This window comes from Atractosteus spatula, chromosome 12, assembly GCF_055471065.1.
Source record: "Atractosteus spatula isolate fAtrSpa1 chromosome 12, fAtrSpa1.hap1, whole genome shotgun sequence".
In the NCBI taxonomy this organism is placed as follows: domain Eukaryota; kingdom Metazoa; phylum Chordata; class Actinopteri; order Semionotiformes; family Lepisosteidae; genus Atractosteus; species Atractosteus spatula.
This window is the reverse complement of record NC_142717.1, coordinates 32,353,904-32,371,795: the sequence shown is the minus strand read 5'-3', so window position 1 is coordinate 32,371,795 and position 17,892 is coordinate 32,353,904.

Below are 17,892 nucleotides of genomic sequence, written 5' to 3'. Positions count from 1 at the left end.
GCTTAAAGAAATCACCTGACACTTCTGAGTTGTGGGAGACAGGCTGGCAACTTAGTCCATTTGGTCTTTAGGAACTTTAATCCACATAGCATGCAATGAGGACCTCAGTTCCAAAGTCTTTATTCTACTTGTTTAATTGAACCATTTCCCATGCCATGCCTTTTCATCTTCCTGACTATTGCACTTAATTGGATTAGTTATGATTATGATTTAAATTAATTTAGAATTGAAATCAACTGTTCATTCGAACGAGAAACTAAAGAAGGTGAAGAGAATAAAAGGCATGACATTAGATTTTATGGTACAGATGATGATGATAATGCATTACACATTGACAGCCAAGAAAAAAAGATTGAATCACAATTCAAAAGCTGTGCTGGATTTTGGAGGTACTGACAAACTTTTCAAAATCATAATGTATGATTCAAGTAAAATAGGTCATGTGCAATGTTACAAAAGTTACAGTACAGTATATTACCTTTCCAGGTTTCATTTGATCATTTTAGCAATAAAGATCTATTTTATAATTAAAGCATATGTCTATTCCAAAATATGTCTTGTTTTAATTTAATTTATTTTGCCACTATATTTCAAGTGGTACCTTGGGTTCAAATTTACAAAAAAAACATGGTTACCCAGAGTGCAATTAACTTATATCTGACTCACAAATTATAATTCAAATACACATAAAGTTCCAGTGTTAAGGCCAATAAAGCTCAACATAGCACATACAATGCAATTGTTAAAGCATTTTTAATGGAAAAATTTGCTTAAGCCAAATTTATTTTTGGATATTTCCCTGTATGCAAGCTGGGAACAGTATTAATCAGTGAAATGAATTATTTACAATAGACTCAAAACGTGATAATAGACTTGTTATAAACAGACTGCTAAAATACTTCATTAGTTAAGAATGATTATACCCTTCATCTCATCTGGCACCAATGGTATGTGTATAATGTAAACTAGGCTATTTTGACAATAACATAGTTAAAAAACCTAAAAGCGCAAAGAGTCTATTCTTCACAGAAACCAATCCAATATAATGAGAAGAGAAGATGCTTACTGTTACCTTTTCAAAATCTTAAGGAGACATTTTGTAGTTGAGGAGAGGGAGAGATAAACCACAGAGAGGATGGATTAATGCAAATTGATTTGTGCAAGGTTATTGGTTTAGGTAACGGAGGTAATAGAAGAAGAACCTGAGGTCTCTCTTACCCAGAGATATGAACCAGCCCTGCCTGTCATCGTCTTCAGAGCAAGTTCACATTAGGGCAAACTCTATTTAGTAAAGGGGAATTCAATTAGGGACGTTCCACGGACTGGATTATTTCCCAAGGGGAATACTGAGAGGCAATATTCAGATTTCATTGTTTTAACAAGAGAAATGTCAGCAAGTGATTCTTACAGTATATTAGCCTTCTTAGGCCTGTCTGGGGCTCCCTCTTGTGTTTTCAAGTCTAGTCAAAACAATGGCTTGTAATTGTTGTTTAACTGTATGCATTTGGAACAAAATTAAACAATTGGTATTCTCTAAAATATGATACTGAAGTTACATACATACTGTATGTACGATTTCAATCCCTTTACCCTAATTACAGACATGGTATTACTGATATTCAATGCATGCAAAATGTTTTTATTAACGTATAAAGACTTTTACAGTATTAAACAACATATGTGTAAATCTTTATATCCTCAAACAACCGTGTATAAATCTAAATGCAGAGTGTTGTCAGATTTACATCAGATTTATTTCTGTAGAAAATATGATTATCATATCTTGCTGACAAAACTGTGAATTCTAGCATAGTAGAGGTCAGTCAGTGATTTCACCTCACATAATAATCTTAAGTTTTTAAACAACTAAGTTAAATTGATTAATTAAAACAAAGCAGACTCTTTTACCTAATATCCTAAAAAAAGCTTTGAATTATAATTAATTTTGCTATTATTTGATGTAGTAATTGTTCCATCATTGGAAAAAAAGTTCAGGGATTAAAATGCTGCTATGCAAGTACTTTCCAGCAGATTATAAGAGAAAATATCACCACATCATTACACAGAAAACTGAACAGTGCAAAACCCTTTGTTTTTTGATAAATGGTGTAAATAAAAAAAAATAAAATTCATTGGTGTACTGTATAACATCCATTATAATTTTTGCATCTTTAGATTGAAATTTTCAATGTACAGTCTTGTAATGGTTTTTATTATTTTTGAAGTGAGGGAGTTCTACCTGTAACTTTCTGACACAGGTTATTTAGAATACTTTAATATATTCATATTCTTATAAATACTGTAATGTCCTTTACTTTTCCTGCTGTATGTGCTATAAAAATATTCAAAGTTCTCTATTAAATTAAAAATACTATACCCACACATTAAAAATCCATCAGTTCAATTTATATTTCATAATTCATTTAAAATTGCTATCATTATCATATTAATTTCCAGAAAGCATCAATTTAAGTGACATTCAAAATCCTGAGCTTTTTGAATAGCACTCAAAAATATAGTTTCCTGAAAAATTTTAGATAAATACTATACACTCACTTTTCACAGTGGTTTTCTTTTGATAGTCAGTTGGTCCAGAACTGAATTCTTGACAGTGGCTTATTATGGTAGTACCAGATAATTTCGGGTCACATGAAGTAAAACTGAATTATTCTGTCCTACAGCTGACTGTTGCATCATTTCCATTAAGCACATATCTTCTATAATATTTCTGTGTACTGCTTATCGTATGAACAGAGCAGAATACTACAAAAATTCAGAGTTTACATGGAGTTATACCAATTAAACTTTCAGTGTACAAAGAGGAAAACCAATCGCAATATGAGTGAAATTTGGTTACTCTGTGAAGGTTCCTATGGCAAACGCATGTCTTAGTTCACTTTATCACTCCATGCGCAGTGAAAACAACCACAATCCAGATAAATAGATCACAAATACAGTACATGTAGGGATCACTGTTGTCTAGCGGGTGTGAAGGTCTTGTGCCCAGACACATACTTTATGTGACATCCACAACTCACACAGACAAGATTGTTGGAGAACTTATCTAATGATGTTGAAATGCTTGCAACAATGTTGCAATGGTCTGTTGTTGAATACAAGGATCCCATTAGATTGTGAAGGCCAATCAAACACATTTATACAGTATGTATACACAAAACAATATATTTTCTGTAAAGGTCAGAATTGTTGTGTTGGAAAATTAAGTGGGTGTGTGCACCAGCTTATGCTATCAGCGTCAGCAAGACTGCTCAGCTAATCAAAATTACAGAAATGATGTGAACATGCAAATGTGTAGAGCATATGTGATGTTGTTGAAACATTTCTTACAATATTACCATAACCAAAATATAAAATGAATGCAACTTTCCTTGGAATTTTGATGTATTAATTTGTGTAAAACATCCCCAAGTTTTTTTCAAGAAAAATATGCAATCATAATTGTATTTAAATGTTTGCAATGTAGCAAAAGTAACCACAAATCCACAAAGTACCCCTCCAATAACTTTGTAAAAACCTTACTAAAAATACATTTCCTCTAGCACTACCAAATCACATCTTACCAGCAAAGTGGCCATAAGATGTTGTCTACTGTATATAGCTTTTAATAGTGAGCCATCCATGTACAACAATTCATGTCAAAATACTGTAACATTAATTGTAACCCAAACATACAGTACCTCTCCTCCACAACATCATTCAATAATACAGTTTGGTGCAATCACTGTCCATAGTGTCAACAGATAATCAGAAAAGTTCATATTTTGATGTTGCAAACTTAATTCTTCAGAGAAAAAAAAAATCTACCCATCACTGGGGATTACAGTCATCTCCATTTGCTGCCCATCATCACTGGAAGTCATGTGGCTAGCTCTACATAAATTGCAATCATCAGGAAGTCCTAATGATAGAATTTGCTGTAGCTCTAGCCAACTCAAAGCAGTTGCAAAGGAAGGTTTTAAAGATCTTCTGATCTTGTCTTGCTGTAGCGATATGTGGAGCCCAGGATGAGGATGATCACTAAAATGATCAGACAGATGAGAAATAGTCACTGGGTGGACATTAAGATGATATACAATCAACTGTTGTGACATTCCAGTATTCACCATTCCAGTTTCCTGGCTATTCTCTGCAACTCTCCATCATAGCATCTTGCAGATGAATGATAAAATTCAATGTGTAGTTTTATATGTCCTAGATTTTATAAGCACAATACACATGATTCTTAACATCCTCACATTAAATGGCATTCCACAAAAATGCACACTGTTGTTTGTTGCGCACCTATATCAATTCAGAACCAAAACATTCCACAACCTGTTTTAATTCAGGGTTGTGACAAGAGTAGCCTGAGTACTTATTGCGTGATTATTCCTTAGAGGAGGACATTACATTTTTATGGCTTCCCAGTATATGTATGGTGACAGAAGTCGACAAGAGCAAATCAATTTGACAGGCTTTACTGAATTAAGATTTGTTATTGAAGATCAAAGTTTGATAAATGTTCTCCTTAAAATGTATATTGCACTTGACATGATTACATGCTTTCTTTTGAAATCTTGAAAGGAAGTGATTTCTTATGTTTCCATTTAAATTTATAGGTATGAAATTAATTGACCAGACAAAGGATGGCATCAGTTAACTTTTGGCAGATTGTCTTAGTGATCAGTTCCTCACTTTCCAGTAAACCTTCTGACCTTGAAGAGAAGGCACCTGGAACATATTAAATAAGTCAGAGTGTATCAAGCGTCAACACAACTGTTTTTAGCACAATGCAGTTTTATTATTATAATCTATAATATGTCAATTGTAATGTGAATTCATATACTGTACAGGTAGTTGAATAAAGCACATACAGTATAGTAATGAGTATTCAAATGTGTTGGTTTCTCTTATAATCAAGTTTCCAGAACAGTGAAGCATCATAACTTTACTCTCATTTGTAAGGCTGAAATGTGTCCAGTGGAATGACTTAGGATGCATTTTTTAGAAAAAGTAAACATCTCCAGCCCCTAGAGAACTTAGTGTACTGTTTCCTCAGGGCAAAAAAAGCACTTAACTGCTACAAAGTAAAACACTTAGATTACTCTAGGGAAAATTTCTTACCAGTTCAAACAAGAAATATACAGACTATATGTCTCACTACGTATATTTAAAAATACTACTTTGTCTTTAAAGACATGGATCTACTGTACCAGTTAAGAAAAAGTAAAAGGAAAATTAGTACTGTCTACATGATAGCTTCCTTATTGACAATGAATGACAAAACCCATGATATGGCAGACTACTGAGATTCATTTTTAAAGTCAAGGAGATCACATAACCCTCAAGAGAGCTGTAAACGTCTTCAACTCTTGACATCAATATTAATATCCTATTTAAATCTAGTGAATTCCATTCACCATATGTGGTTCTGAAAGGATGACAAATACAATCTTCTTCACTTTAAGCACTAAAGAAAGTTTTTAATTACAGTAAATAATTACAGAGGTCACATTTACTGTAGCTGAAATACATTGCATGGTGTGTCATATAAATATATAATTACTGATAGAACATTGATGGGCATTCATGGTTTCATTGCAACACAACGTTGTATCAGTGTAATATTAATTTCTGTGTTGTGAACACTAAAATGTTGAATGTTCTTCCTGTTAGTGTTATCTCTAATATATATACACTATTTATTGAAAATCTTTATAATTTCTAGGTCATGCATTTCTTTGGTTAGATTCAAGCAAATTAAATTTTGAAGAGCCATTGAAATCTGTACACAGAAATCACAGTGACAAAGTTTAACTAAAACCTTTGTGAGATGCTTAGGGGACACAACAGCGACCATATGGTCAATGTGACCCTCATTATTCTCAATTAAGGCAGCCATCCATGGAATGGTCTTGCTGATAACAGCCTATAATATCTCCACTGGAATCACAGAAAACTCTAGCTGGATAGTATTCCTTGGATCTGGAACCTTTGTTGAATGACCATGTTAAACCCTCATCTGTGGGACGTCTGGATGAATGACTTGATTGAGAATAATGGGGGTCACATTGAACATATGATTCAAACAGCTAACCTACTGCCTTCAGATAATAGTATTAAGCATACAGGACTGGGAAAAGCCTAACATTATTCTTTGTATTTTTGTGTCTTGTTGGAGCAGGGTCCACCTAGAGTATGTATTCATTATTTTCTTTCATATTTTGTGATTTAAATTTTACCTCAAAACTCAATTTATTTAGTTGAAAATACAAAGGATTAAAAATACATTAGTGACTGATGGATGGAAATTAAAACCGAATTCTGGAAAAATGTACATATGTAGCACTACCTAACCTTTTCCATTTACATCCTCCAATTAATAAACGTGTTTAAATAACAAGAGATTACTAAGTTGGAAAAAAATCACATTTCTGTCTGTTAATTCAAATCTTAAACTTGGCACATACTGTATTTATGCTAGGTTTTTTTACAATGACATGAGCTCCTGGTTACATGATATGGCTATAGTCTTTTTTATTTCAGTTATTTACAGTACATATACAATAATACATATTGGCTATGTCTACATCAATAAATGATATGATGTTAATTGCTGATTGAGAGGCATTAGAAAGTGAGAAATATAACTCAATCAGTCAATTCACAGTCATGAGCAATCATTTCAAGATTTGAAAAAAACTATTGCTTTACACTGTATTCCAGATAGGTACACATTAGCATACATCTAGATTTTGTTTTTTCAAGATTTCTTTGTTTAAAAAATCCTTATATTGGAAACTGAGACTTTTGAATTTTGAATAAACTACAGTACACCTTTAAAGTGCATCAACAGAATAACCTGTAAAAGATTATACAGACAGTACATACGGTGTTCATTATAATAAATATGATATGGTTGGACATACAGTAAGTGTTATATTACTGATATGAATTAAACAGAATAATGTATTACTTATATAAAACTGCTTTTCAAAATACATCTATGAAACAAATTGATTTTGCGTCTTGAAAAAGTATGAAAGACCTTGAAAAACTGGATGACCTTGAAATCCATGACTACTCTTGTGTTCATGGTTGATGAGGTTTCTCAAAAATTAAACAGGATTATGAACAGTCAGAAATGTTTGTAATATCTAACAACAACCTAGCTCTTTTATACATGTTAAAAGAACATGACGATACAAGTTTGAATTTGATGAGTGCACTACTACAAGTTCATGATGGTGACCTACAGGGCATTTGATCCCTTGACATCAAGTTTATTTTTCTAAAGCCACAGCTTGATATTCCAGCACTTAATTTAAGAGTGCAGTTAAATCACAGAAGCCATAATATGTCAAGTGATCCCACTTGTGGGGAGGGGGTGGGGGGGAACAGTAAGTAATGAAAAAGCTATGATTGCTTTTCTGTCCCTCCAAATGACAGTTATCACCTCAATGACCTGCTCCGGGCAGACCCATCTAGAAATGACACGCTAAGGGATAACGTCATCTAACAGGGTAGTTACAAAAATCAATACAAAACCCATTTCAAAGATACTCAGTGTGTAAGAGGGCCTGGTGTAACGTTCATTTATTGAATAGGCCTGAGGAGAAAAAACTACTTTTCTGATATACACATTACCTCTCAAGCAAAGGAATTTGTAGGTAAGCAATAATTGTATTTTCAATCTATTACTTTGGCTCTCCACAGCTCACTTCAGAATCTAATATCTGGATTTCTGCCATAACTTAATTATTAACCCTCTCTGAGTCCAGATGCTCTTAAGTAAACTGAGTATTGCATACAAAAGCTTGATTTCTGATAATTGTGTGGCACTACTTCCTGTCAAGTTCTCTTCTGAAGAAGATCAATACATGGTTTGGTGTCATCCAAAATGAACACATGTATACAAGAATATACTAGTGAGGCATACTGTAGGTCTATCTAGTCTTGTAAGGCTCACAAAAACATCCTAGTTGTACTCCCTTTGATTTGTTGTCAATGCCCACAGTACAACAAGTCAGATGTAGAAAGCACAAAGACACCAAAGAGAGTGATACAAAATTATCTGGAGAGACATTTATTTACGAGGGAATGTCACCTTACCCACTGAAACATATGTGGATGAAATATATGGATTGAAGCATTTGAAACAACATTTTGGTTTAATCAATGTCCACGTTAATGTAATCTCTACTGTTTACATTTTTTAGCAATTATTAAAGAAAATATCACCGTAATTGTCACACATATGTCCCGCAAACTCTAACATACAGTACTATGTTCATGTATAGTATGCGGTATATAGTTTAATATACAGTACACCTAGGAGCATTCTATCAGTGTAAGGGTTTTGTAATATTGTCAGAATTCATGAATATTACAAGTAATTGTTCCTATTGAGTGTTTTGTTGTTCCTCCAAAGGTGTTGAATAAGAACAAAGAGCAGTTTATTCATTTCAAAGCATGACACCAGACCAATGTTACCAAATCCTTAAAAGTTCCTCAGTAAACAACGCTGCAAAATTCAGATCAGTTCTAAATTGTAGATTTTACAATAATGATCTGATCTATTGGGACATAATATTTTTTCCTTTAAAAAAATCATTTTGTAGCAGTTTTCTAACCTTTACACTACATAGCATTTTAAGAATAAACCAAAATAAACTTTGCTTTCATTGCCACTTTTTGTACTTGAAATATCGAAATATCTATTTGTAAATAATTCATAAGATATATGTTCTTTCATAATGACAATTTCTATTTCTATTCAGATCCAGACCCAGTTTCTGTGTTGAATGGTTAAAGTGAATCACAAAAAAGGAGATTCTTGACTAAGCAAAAGAGTCCAAATAGGATATTTGATGGCATAATACATCATATTACTGTATATCATGGCTGCAGTAAGATAAACAAGTGTTGCAGTAAGAAGCATTGGTCCCACGTGGCATAAGTATCACCTTATAGTGTACTTGCCTTTCATACAGTCTATTATGCTTATACTGTATATGGCATTCACATTTACTAACCCTAAAATCCCTGTAAATAATGTTTTATGTTTAACCCAAACTGTAACATTAACAAGTTCAGAAAACTGTTAAACTTTCATAATCATACCATTTTGTTGTTGCTCAGTGTAAGGTCTGAGGTCAGGTTTGTGATCTGCAAATTATGATGATGATGATGTTGATGACAACAGCAACAATAGAAAATTAATTGATAACCAACTTACATACTTTTAATGCTGGTAAAGAATTTTTACTGCATATTCTTCTTTTTAAATTACTACTCCCTGATTATGAGACTGTGATGTGGGGGAATTCTGAAGTGCCAATAGTTATAGTAAACCCATGGATGGGAAGTACATGGAAATACCAACATTTTGCCCACAACTAATCCCTAGACTAGAAAGGAATCATTATTCAAGACTTAAATCTTCTGCAAGTGTGTGTAAAGGACATACAAGATGAAAGAGTTTGCTAGGATCCTAATACTGTGTTTCATCTGTAGTGTTGCATTTTTCTTGAAGCACTCTGTTTCGAGATTCAACTGTAATTCAAAGTAATCAAGGGAGTGCGTTACAAAAGAAATTTTGAGGCAACATGCCGTTCAAACAGAATACCAATCAGTGGATTTAATGCATTTTTGATGTACATTTAAGGCTTTGACATTGGGCCACAGATGTACATGTGTTGTGTTTTTATATTGCAAAAGATATGGCTTGAGATAACCTATTACAGCATATCATTGGCCTCAACTTCCTAACCTCAGATAGGAAAAATTCCATCACACGTTGACTCCGAAGATGTAATATAGAAACAAATTATGGCTGGAATTGAAAAGTCACAGGCTTATTCCGTCTTAATAAATCCCTGCCAAAAGGCTAAGTGTGGAAGTAGAGATACTCCCCAAATGCTGTTACTGTATTATCATCTTTGACATCTACAGAGGTTTTGGGTGGATCAGTTTTATTCTTTTCTTAAGCTGTTTTTATATATATATAAAAAACGCAGATTACAGTCATACTTTGATGGCATGAAAACTGGAGTTGGGAGACCACCAAATAATAGTAATAAAAAAAGAAATTGCAAATGTACTGTATGTTCACTGCAAGATTTTTACAGTGCTTCTAGGCAGGATTCAGGGGATGTGATTCAGATAATATTAAAGGATGAGGTTTATTCACCTGTGGTCTTTGTTTGTGGTGAATATACTGCATCATTCTTTCCTTACAACAATTCCTTACAACAGAAATGTACTGTACTTCAGTATTTTTACCTACACCTTTTTAAACTGATGCCTTGTAAACAGTCTAAGTGTTTCTTGCATTTACAATTCACAACAATTTATTTTAATTTTATGATGAGCACAGGACCTTCATGATATACAAAGATGGACTTCAAGGTTAACTGTAGTTTTTGTGCTTCATAAAACATTTTCTTTCACCTGAAGCTTTCTTGAAGTAATAGATTGTTCACAGACAACATCTTCTTCATCTACAATAGTGTGGTCAGAAAATGGATAAAATCATCAAAAAGGAGAAATATAGTGCACATTACAGTTAGAATAGCAAAAGTAATTGTAGTATGACCTAGGTTACAACCACAGGCCACAGCATTACACCACTTATTGATCTCATCACTGGGAAAGTAGGCAAACAGCCATTTTTCTGTACTGCATAACTTCATTTTTGTCCAACTTCAAACTAAAAGTATTTGTGCACAGACAGGTAATACATCTTATAAGAAATAAATATAATTGCTAGTTTCTACAAAGAAGAAATATTTCCTACAGTGCATATTTGTACCATACTGTACATCACAAAGTACAATAACATGTTCACATGCTTTCCTATGATTACAAATTCTCTGTATCTGTTCTTGTTTTGTGGCCCTTGATATTAATAAGGCACATTGCAAGATATTTATAAAATAAACTGAAATAAAATGAGAATATTACTCCACTCTGTGAAAGAAACGCTCAACTAATTTTCAATGCTAGAAAGACAGAAGTTGAGTTCAGATACAGTATTAATGTGTGCCATTGAATGGGCTAATCTACAGTCAGTTTGGACCAATTAAAATGTATTCAATTCCTGGCTAAAAAATGTATAACAATTTTATTTTTTGGATCATATTATACTTTTTATTATTTGTTATATATTCTTTGAGATGGGTTTGATATTAATTCTTAGACTGTCATTCCCAAGGCTAGGTTTCCAGCACAATTAGTCTATAGAAATCCTTTACAATGGAGGTGAGTGAGACGGAAAAGTATTGTAAGGTAAAGGCAACAAAGAAAACACTCCCCTCTTCTTCCTTGGAGGGTCTTTTTTAATATCTAGTCAGCACGAAATCTAAGCAGAAAATAAAAGGTAATACCAATACAGTCAAAGCATCTGCATATTGAATGCTGTGCTTCGTGTTGTGACTGTATCATTTCATGACTGTGCCTAAGATTCCTCAAGTAGGAGTGTGCACAACTGGTTAATGTGGCTAGAGGAGGACAGGCTTGAATTACCCAAAGTATCCTCGGTTCCCACACAGTAGCAACTCCCATCATATTGATGAGAGCTGGAACTGTACAACTGTTTCTTTCATTGTCACCATGTGCTCATTGTGTGAATATCAGCAGATGGCCTGAGAAATGCATACCTCATGTTTACAGTCTTCATCTCAAGTAGTCTAAGAAAACCAAAATCAACATGAATTAAAACGTCTACCCTCCTGACACCATTGGCATCATGGATAATTAAAGATCCTAATTAATTAAATGTGATATTAATGATTGATTGGAGCAATCCTTATGTTTTCACAATGTTGTATCTCAATGTTGTATTACCGGTTGAATTTTCTAGTCCTGTTTTCATCAGCTGGAGTACTAGACAAGTATAAAGGTTTTTGAAGTCACCTGAAGGTACTTTTTTTTTCTTTTAATTTGGACACACTAGTTTGGCTTGTTGAGTAAAAGATTAATATTATTTTATCAAATTACTCTTAATTAAATTATCATAATTATTCAGACATTTATTTGTTTAATCCCATTTATTACATTCATTTTTCTTTATATTAAAAATCCATTAAATAGTCAACTAAACTTTCTAGGGAAGAATATGCAGTAATCCCTCACAGTATGTTCATACAATAATTTATTCCTCAAAAACCGCTTGTGAAGTAAAATCTTATGGTATAACTGAAATGAAATTCCAATTACTCCCGTGTTATAATCTCCAATTTGTTCCAGAACTCAAAACTGCTCCTCCAAACACCCCAAATTCACCTTAATACAGAACAGAATGATTCAAAAGTATGAAAAAATAACTTTTCTGATTAGTTAATAATGTATCTAAAGTTACATTTCTCATCCAAGAAAATGTAAGAAAAATACTAGCTTTACAGAAGAGCTTAGCTAGTAAGAGTGTAAATCTGTTCTTTAAATGAAAAAAAAAACAGATATGAATTACATCTTGTTTATCAAAAACACATATAGCAGTTGCTAGTATAGCGAGGGATTACTGTATTGACGTTTTTTGTGCATTGCCTTATGATATATCACAACTTGAGGGAATAAAAAAAGTATTGTAGTGAAGTTCCTGGCTCAATAAAAAATGCAATTTTCTTTTCAACAGCACTTTAAAAAAAACAACAAATGTAAGTATTTCGAGTATAAGTTGATATTATAGTATTTTTGCTGCAGAGACTAGGCAGTTAAGATTGTAGCTAATGTGCTGTTAAAGTAGCTCTGGATAACTATATTGGATGTGACACTCTTCACAGTTATTTTAAAACCCTTATTCCCTGGTGGAAAACAGCAACTAGATGACAGGTACTGTAGCTACTGTTTTTTTACTCTAGGCTCCGAAGAGTATATTTTAAAAATGTATCAATGGTACACATACAGTAATGATTAGAAGAAAATGAAATTAAATATAATGTAAGGTCATAAACAGACACACATACAGTATGTGCAAATGGAAGCTTCAGGCCTTCGCTTGAATAAACAGTGTTTTAACTAGGTTCCTGTCTTGCTAACACTTCCCAAGACCTGCCATTACTATGTGGACTAAGTGGTTCACTGTAGGTCAAGACTATCACTCACGGAAAGGCCTGAGGGCAGTCATATACTGCCTTCTTTATGGGGAAATAAAGAAAGTGAAGTGCTGAACCGTGTCTGATTAGGTCTGCTAATATGCTACTTGTGACTAATTTCTGAGCTGCTAAGTTGCAGGTGATGGCCTCTTCCAATAAATCAAAGCCTCCCCCTTCTATTCAATCCTGTGGACCTGCTGTGCATATGCAGGAGCTATTTAGGTGACAAGCAGGAAATAAAAGTAATTTATAGAGTATGAAGCCATGCAGGCAGGCCTGGCAAGTGAACCTGTTCATATTTGTGGAGCATGCACTGGTTTGTTTTCCTTTGCTTTAATAGTTATTGTAACCCAGGCTAGAAATATTGATAGTGACTTTTTACAGCCACAAAATGTGCTCTTGTTATTTTAGTTAATAAAATCCTCTTCTTCAATAGTGATAGAACTTTAAGTAGTTACTGAATGTTCCACAGTATGTAACATACAGTATCTAAAGTTTAAAATAGTGGCTGATCTTTTACTTTTTTTCCTCTTGCCCAGGAAGCCTCACATTGACTTCAGGTGAAACAGGTCACTGATAAGCAGTACATTTTTGCTGGTTATGCAGCAAAATTATAATTGCAATCGAATATCTAAAAGGCCACAGCAGAACTTTCTGACAAGACTGCTTTTGATCCTCCTATAATTTGTGATTTATGAAAATTATAATTGGCTAATTTCAATGCTGTTTCCATAATCAAAGTTAACATAATATAAATATAGAATTTTCAAGATTTCTATTTTGTCTAAAGCATGAATGGTACATGTACAGTACTTGCCACTGGAGCTGAAATGTAGCCCCACTGACCTTCACATTAATTTGCATTTTGAATCGTTTAATCTGACTAGAAAAATATCTCTTGCAACTTTTGAAAAGTCTGTGCCTTTTACCTTTTGATTGGCAGCTGATGTTAATTTTTCATGAGGACCTTCCTTTCTGTATTTACCATCCACCTTATCTCTGTATGTATGGAATTATAATGATCACCTCTGTATACTGAATGATTAATGAAGAGTTCAGTCTTGTTTAAGAGGTTTAGACAATGGGAAAATAGAAAACTATCATCTGATTCTTCATAGAAAACCCAACTGAAATGGCATCTTGTAAAAATCCTAAATTAATTTTCAAAATTTACTGTGATACACATCTGCATTGCGTAAGGTTTTACTGTAGTTATGATATCTGCTTGTAAGCTAATATTTTTCAATCAAAAATAAGTTTAATTTAGTTAAAATATACATTTTTTAAGTTCCATGTAAATAAAATATTTCTTAAGAGTGCATAAGAAAATAAAACTCCATTTGTTCAACTGAGGTAGAGTCTGAAAGACAACGACTGTGGTCATTTTTATTCTTGTTCAAATGTGTCAAGGGTTCCCTGTTTCAACTACTATCCTATTATCCCCTCGAATGCTGTTTTCTTGACCCCCAGTTGAGTTTTGACAGGCGGACACCACAAGGTTGCCTGGTTAATTCAGACAATGTGCAGGCTTACAGAGGGGGGACTCATCTGGGAATGAAGCATGGGAGTTAACACCAGGGGCTGGAGGAGAGTGCTGTCAGGCTGTAGGACACACAGTTATTTCAGAGGTCACATTCACAGACAAAGCATGTCACCAAGGCCTGGGTTTTTTAAAGGAGAGCTGATAATACTGTTTCATTTACAAAAAGTGGAAAAAAGGTTGCAAGGAAGCATTTTCAAGATGAAAATGGCGAGGAACAGTAGCTTCCTCTTCAGCAGAGGAAATTAAAGGTTAATTATTTGATAAAGAAGTAATGGCCTGCTATATACTGTACAGTACACACCTAAATGATGTCACCGAGTTCCTTAGGAAGCAGGACTTAATAATAAATGAAATAGATATTTCATGGTGTATTTAGTGACATTAATTCAATTTTTCAGATTACTCTAAAGGGTCATGAATCCTAGATGACAGGCCTGGGAAAATTAGAACACATGGCTCATAAACTAACTGGTTTCACACAATTAAACACTAGAGGTTAAAGTATAGTCGAAATAATAGTATGCAGGCTCCCTTTTTAGTAAATGAGTGTAAGTGCTTTCCCCCGAAGCTGAATTCTTTGTCCTTTGTAGGTCTTTTCAAATCATAGACAGTCCTTTCCCATATGGTAATGAAATGCAAAGTGGTGTTCAACTGCTGTGTCCTGGCTTCCTCCTCAGTAGAGACTTAAAAAATGCAGGTTGTATCACGTACAAAAAACAGATTTGGTTGAAACCAAATTAAAACAATTAAAACCCACGAACTGAGAGTTTGCTAATTATTACACCTAGTTGTAAGCAAGGAAACCAGAGCAACAGGCAACTGGTATTCAATGTCACTTCTTGGTGACAAATATATAAAGGTTAAAGTCCCTTCTCAATGGGAATACAGACTTAGCAGTAAATGATGTGCATCTGTGAGAAATCTATGTCCAGTCTTCTTGGTGCTTAGACTATACTGCCACCTGCTGCTTTGGAGATAGATAGATAACAGATGATACTGTATATTCAGTGTAACATAATGAAATACATCATTGTTTAATGGTAAATACAGTTTATTCATTAATGTTCCAGATTGTCACAATTTTTATCAAATATGAATCATGTAGTTTGCAAAATGAATCCATCATAATACACTGCTGGTACCACTGTAGTAAAGTAACAAGCTTACTTCACAGTGGAAGAAAATTTAAGGGTATTTTACTTGCCAGTATCCAATTTAGTCTAATGGCAGTGGAATTACAAAAATGCCTAGCTGTACAATGCTTAACAGTTTTTAAGTATAATATTTACCTAAGAAAGACCACAACTTAAAAGTATTTATTGAAAATTCAGGGCATTTAATAAAATGCTTCCCGAGGTTTTTTGTCATACACAGTACATACTGTACGTTTCAATGAAAATATGTACTGTATCAATATTACTTTGTGCTTGAATGTCAAATATGTGACATTCTAAGTATTAATGCTTAGAATGGTCAGATAAATACAAAATCAGCTACTGTAGTATGATAAAGGAAACTTATTTTGGACTACATATTGTTTAAATATATTGTTTAAGTGAGGATTTAAATAAATGTTATTTAATGAATGTTTTGGGGGTTTGAAATAACCAGATTTAGTTGGCCTACATTTCTTAATCTCCTACACCTGAAACTAAAAATAACTGGTTAGGTTTGTGGTTGTGTACAGTATGTTTGTGTGGAAGCATTGATGGAGAACATGCATCAACCGTTATGAGAAAATGTATTCCTGGTAAAGAATATGGTAACCCCGAGACTATCCCAGAATCATCTGGTACAAAGGTGGACGTAGTGCTGACATATTGATGCATGCTTTTATTTCATCAGGATTACACTACTGTATTGACTTACTGTAGTACTACAAGGTCCTCAGTACCTCCAGAAGCAGCTCATGTGCTAACTAAAAACAGTCTGCATCAGCACATAATTCCCTTCCTCTGTAAATTGTACTGACTCTCCTGGAAATTTAAAGTGAACTTTAATGTTCTCCTGATCATGTACTGTATAACGCACAGAATGGTCTCTAGCTCCAGGTTATCTTAAGTAGTTATTGCATGAGTGTAGCCCAATTCTTAATCTGTGATTTGCTGATTCAGGCCTTCTTATTTTGCTGAATAGGCACAATGGGCAATAGAGTATTCTTATGCGCAGCACCACATCTGTGGAACTCATTGCCCAGATTCATTAGAGATTTTGCAATTGTCAATAATGTTAGAATCTTTTCAATATAGCTTTCGATGTGTGATTGAGTTCCCTTGAGTTCATTTTGGTTATCTGTGTCCTATTGTACAGTTTAGTGAGTACATTTTGGGTATCACATCCCAATTAAGGTTCCAATAAAAGCAGAACCTCTAAAATGGGTTGTCTTTACAAGTACCTGCATAGAATTAGTGGTGAAGGGAAGGGTGACACCACAGCATTCTGTAAGTGTGCTTACTTCTAATTAATGTTTCTATAAAACTACATTACTACATTACATTACATATTAAGAATGTAATTTTCATACAAAAATAACCAGACTATGCATAATGTAGAGATTGGCTTTTTGATCACTGTGGGTTCTATTTTGCATGCATATTTTAATGGTATGCTCTAAAGGGAAGGGTTTAGTGTAAAGAAGGGCCTAATGTCTTGCAACAAGAGCAGGACAGTTTTGAGTAGAGTGTAGAAGGTTACAAAACGTGGTAATAACCAGTAATCTGTGCACCCTTGCACCCTGCACTGTAGTGTGACATAGATAATGTCAGTTTTGAATGACTTAAGGTAGGAATTCACTGTAAAGATACAGTATGCCTACATTCACCAATTGGGTGACATGGTAAATACTGTGATTCAAACCAAGGATCAGGAAAATCCAAACTGAAAAAGTTGTCTTTCAGAGGAAAACAATATTTTTGAAGAGTCTAAAGAGTATTTGCAGCTCATTTGAAACATCTGGTATTTTCTAACAACACAATTATGTTACCAATAAACTATGGTTTGCTGTGAAATTGAATACAAAATGATGCAAGTGGCTTCACAAGAGTAATGATTGTTTATGCAGATACCTCTGGTGTGTTATTGAAAGATACTGCATACTATGGTTAGTGTACAGTACAGTATCAATCCAGAGGCTGAAGGATTTACATAGAGTATTGGCTGTGGTTCTGGTATCTTAACTGGAAGGTAGTCAGTTCAAGTCCCAACTGTAGATATACGGTAGCTGCTCTAGCTTTGAAAAACATTATAGCCCAATTG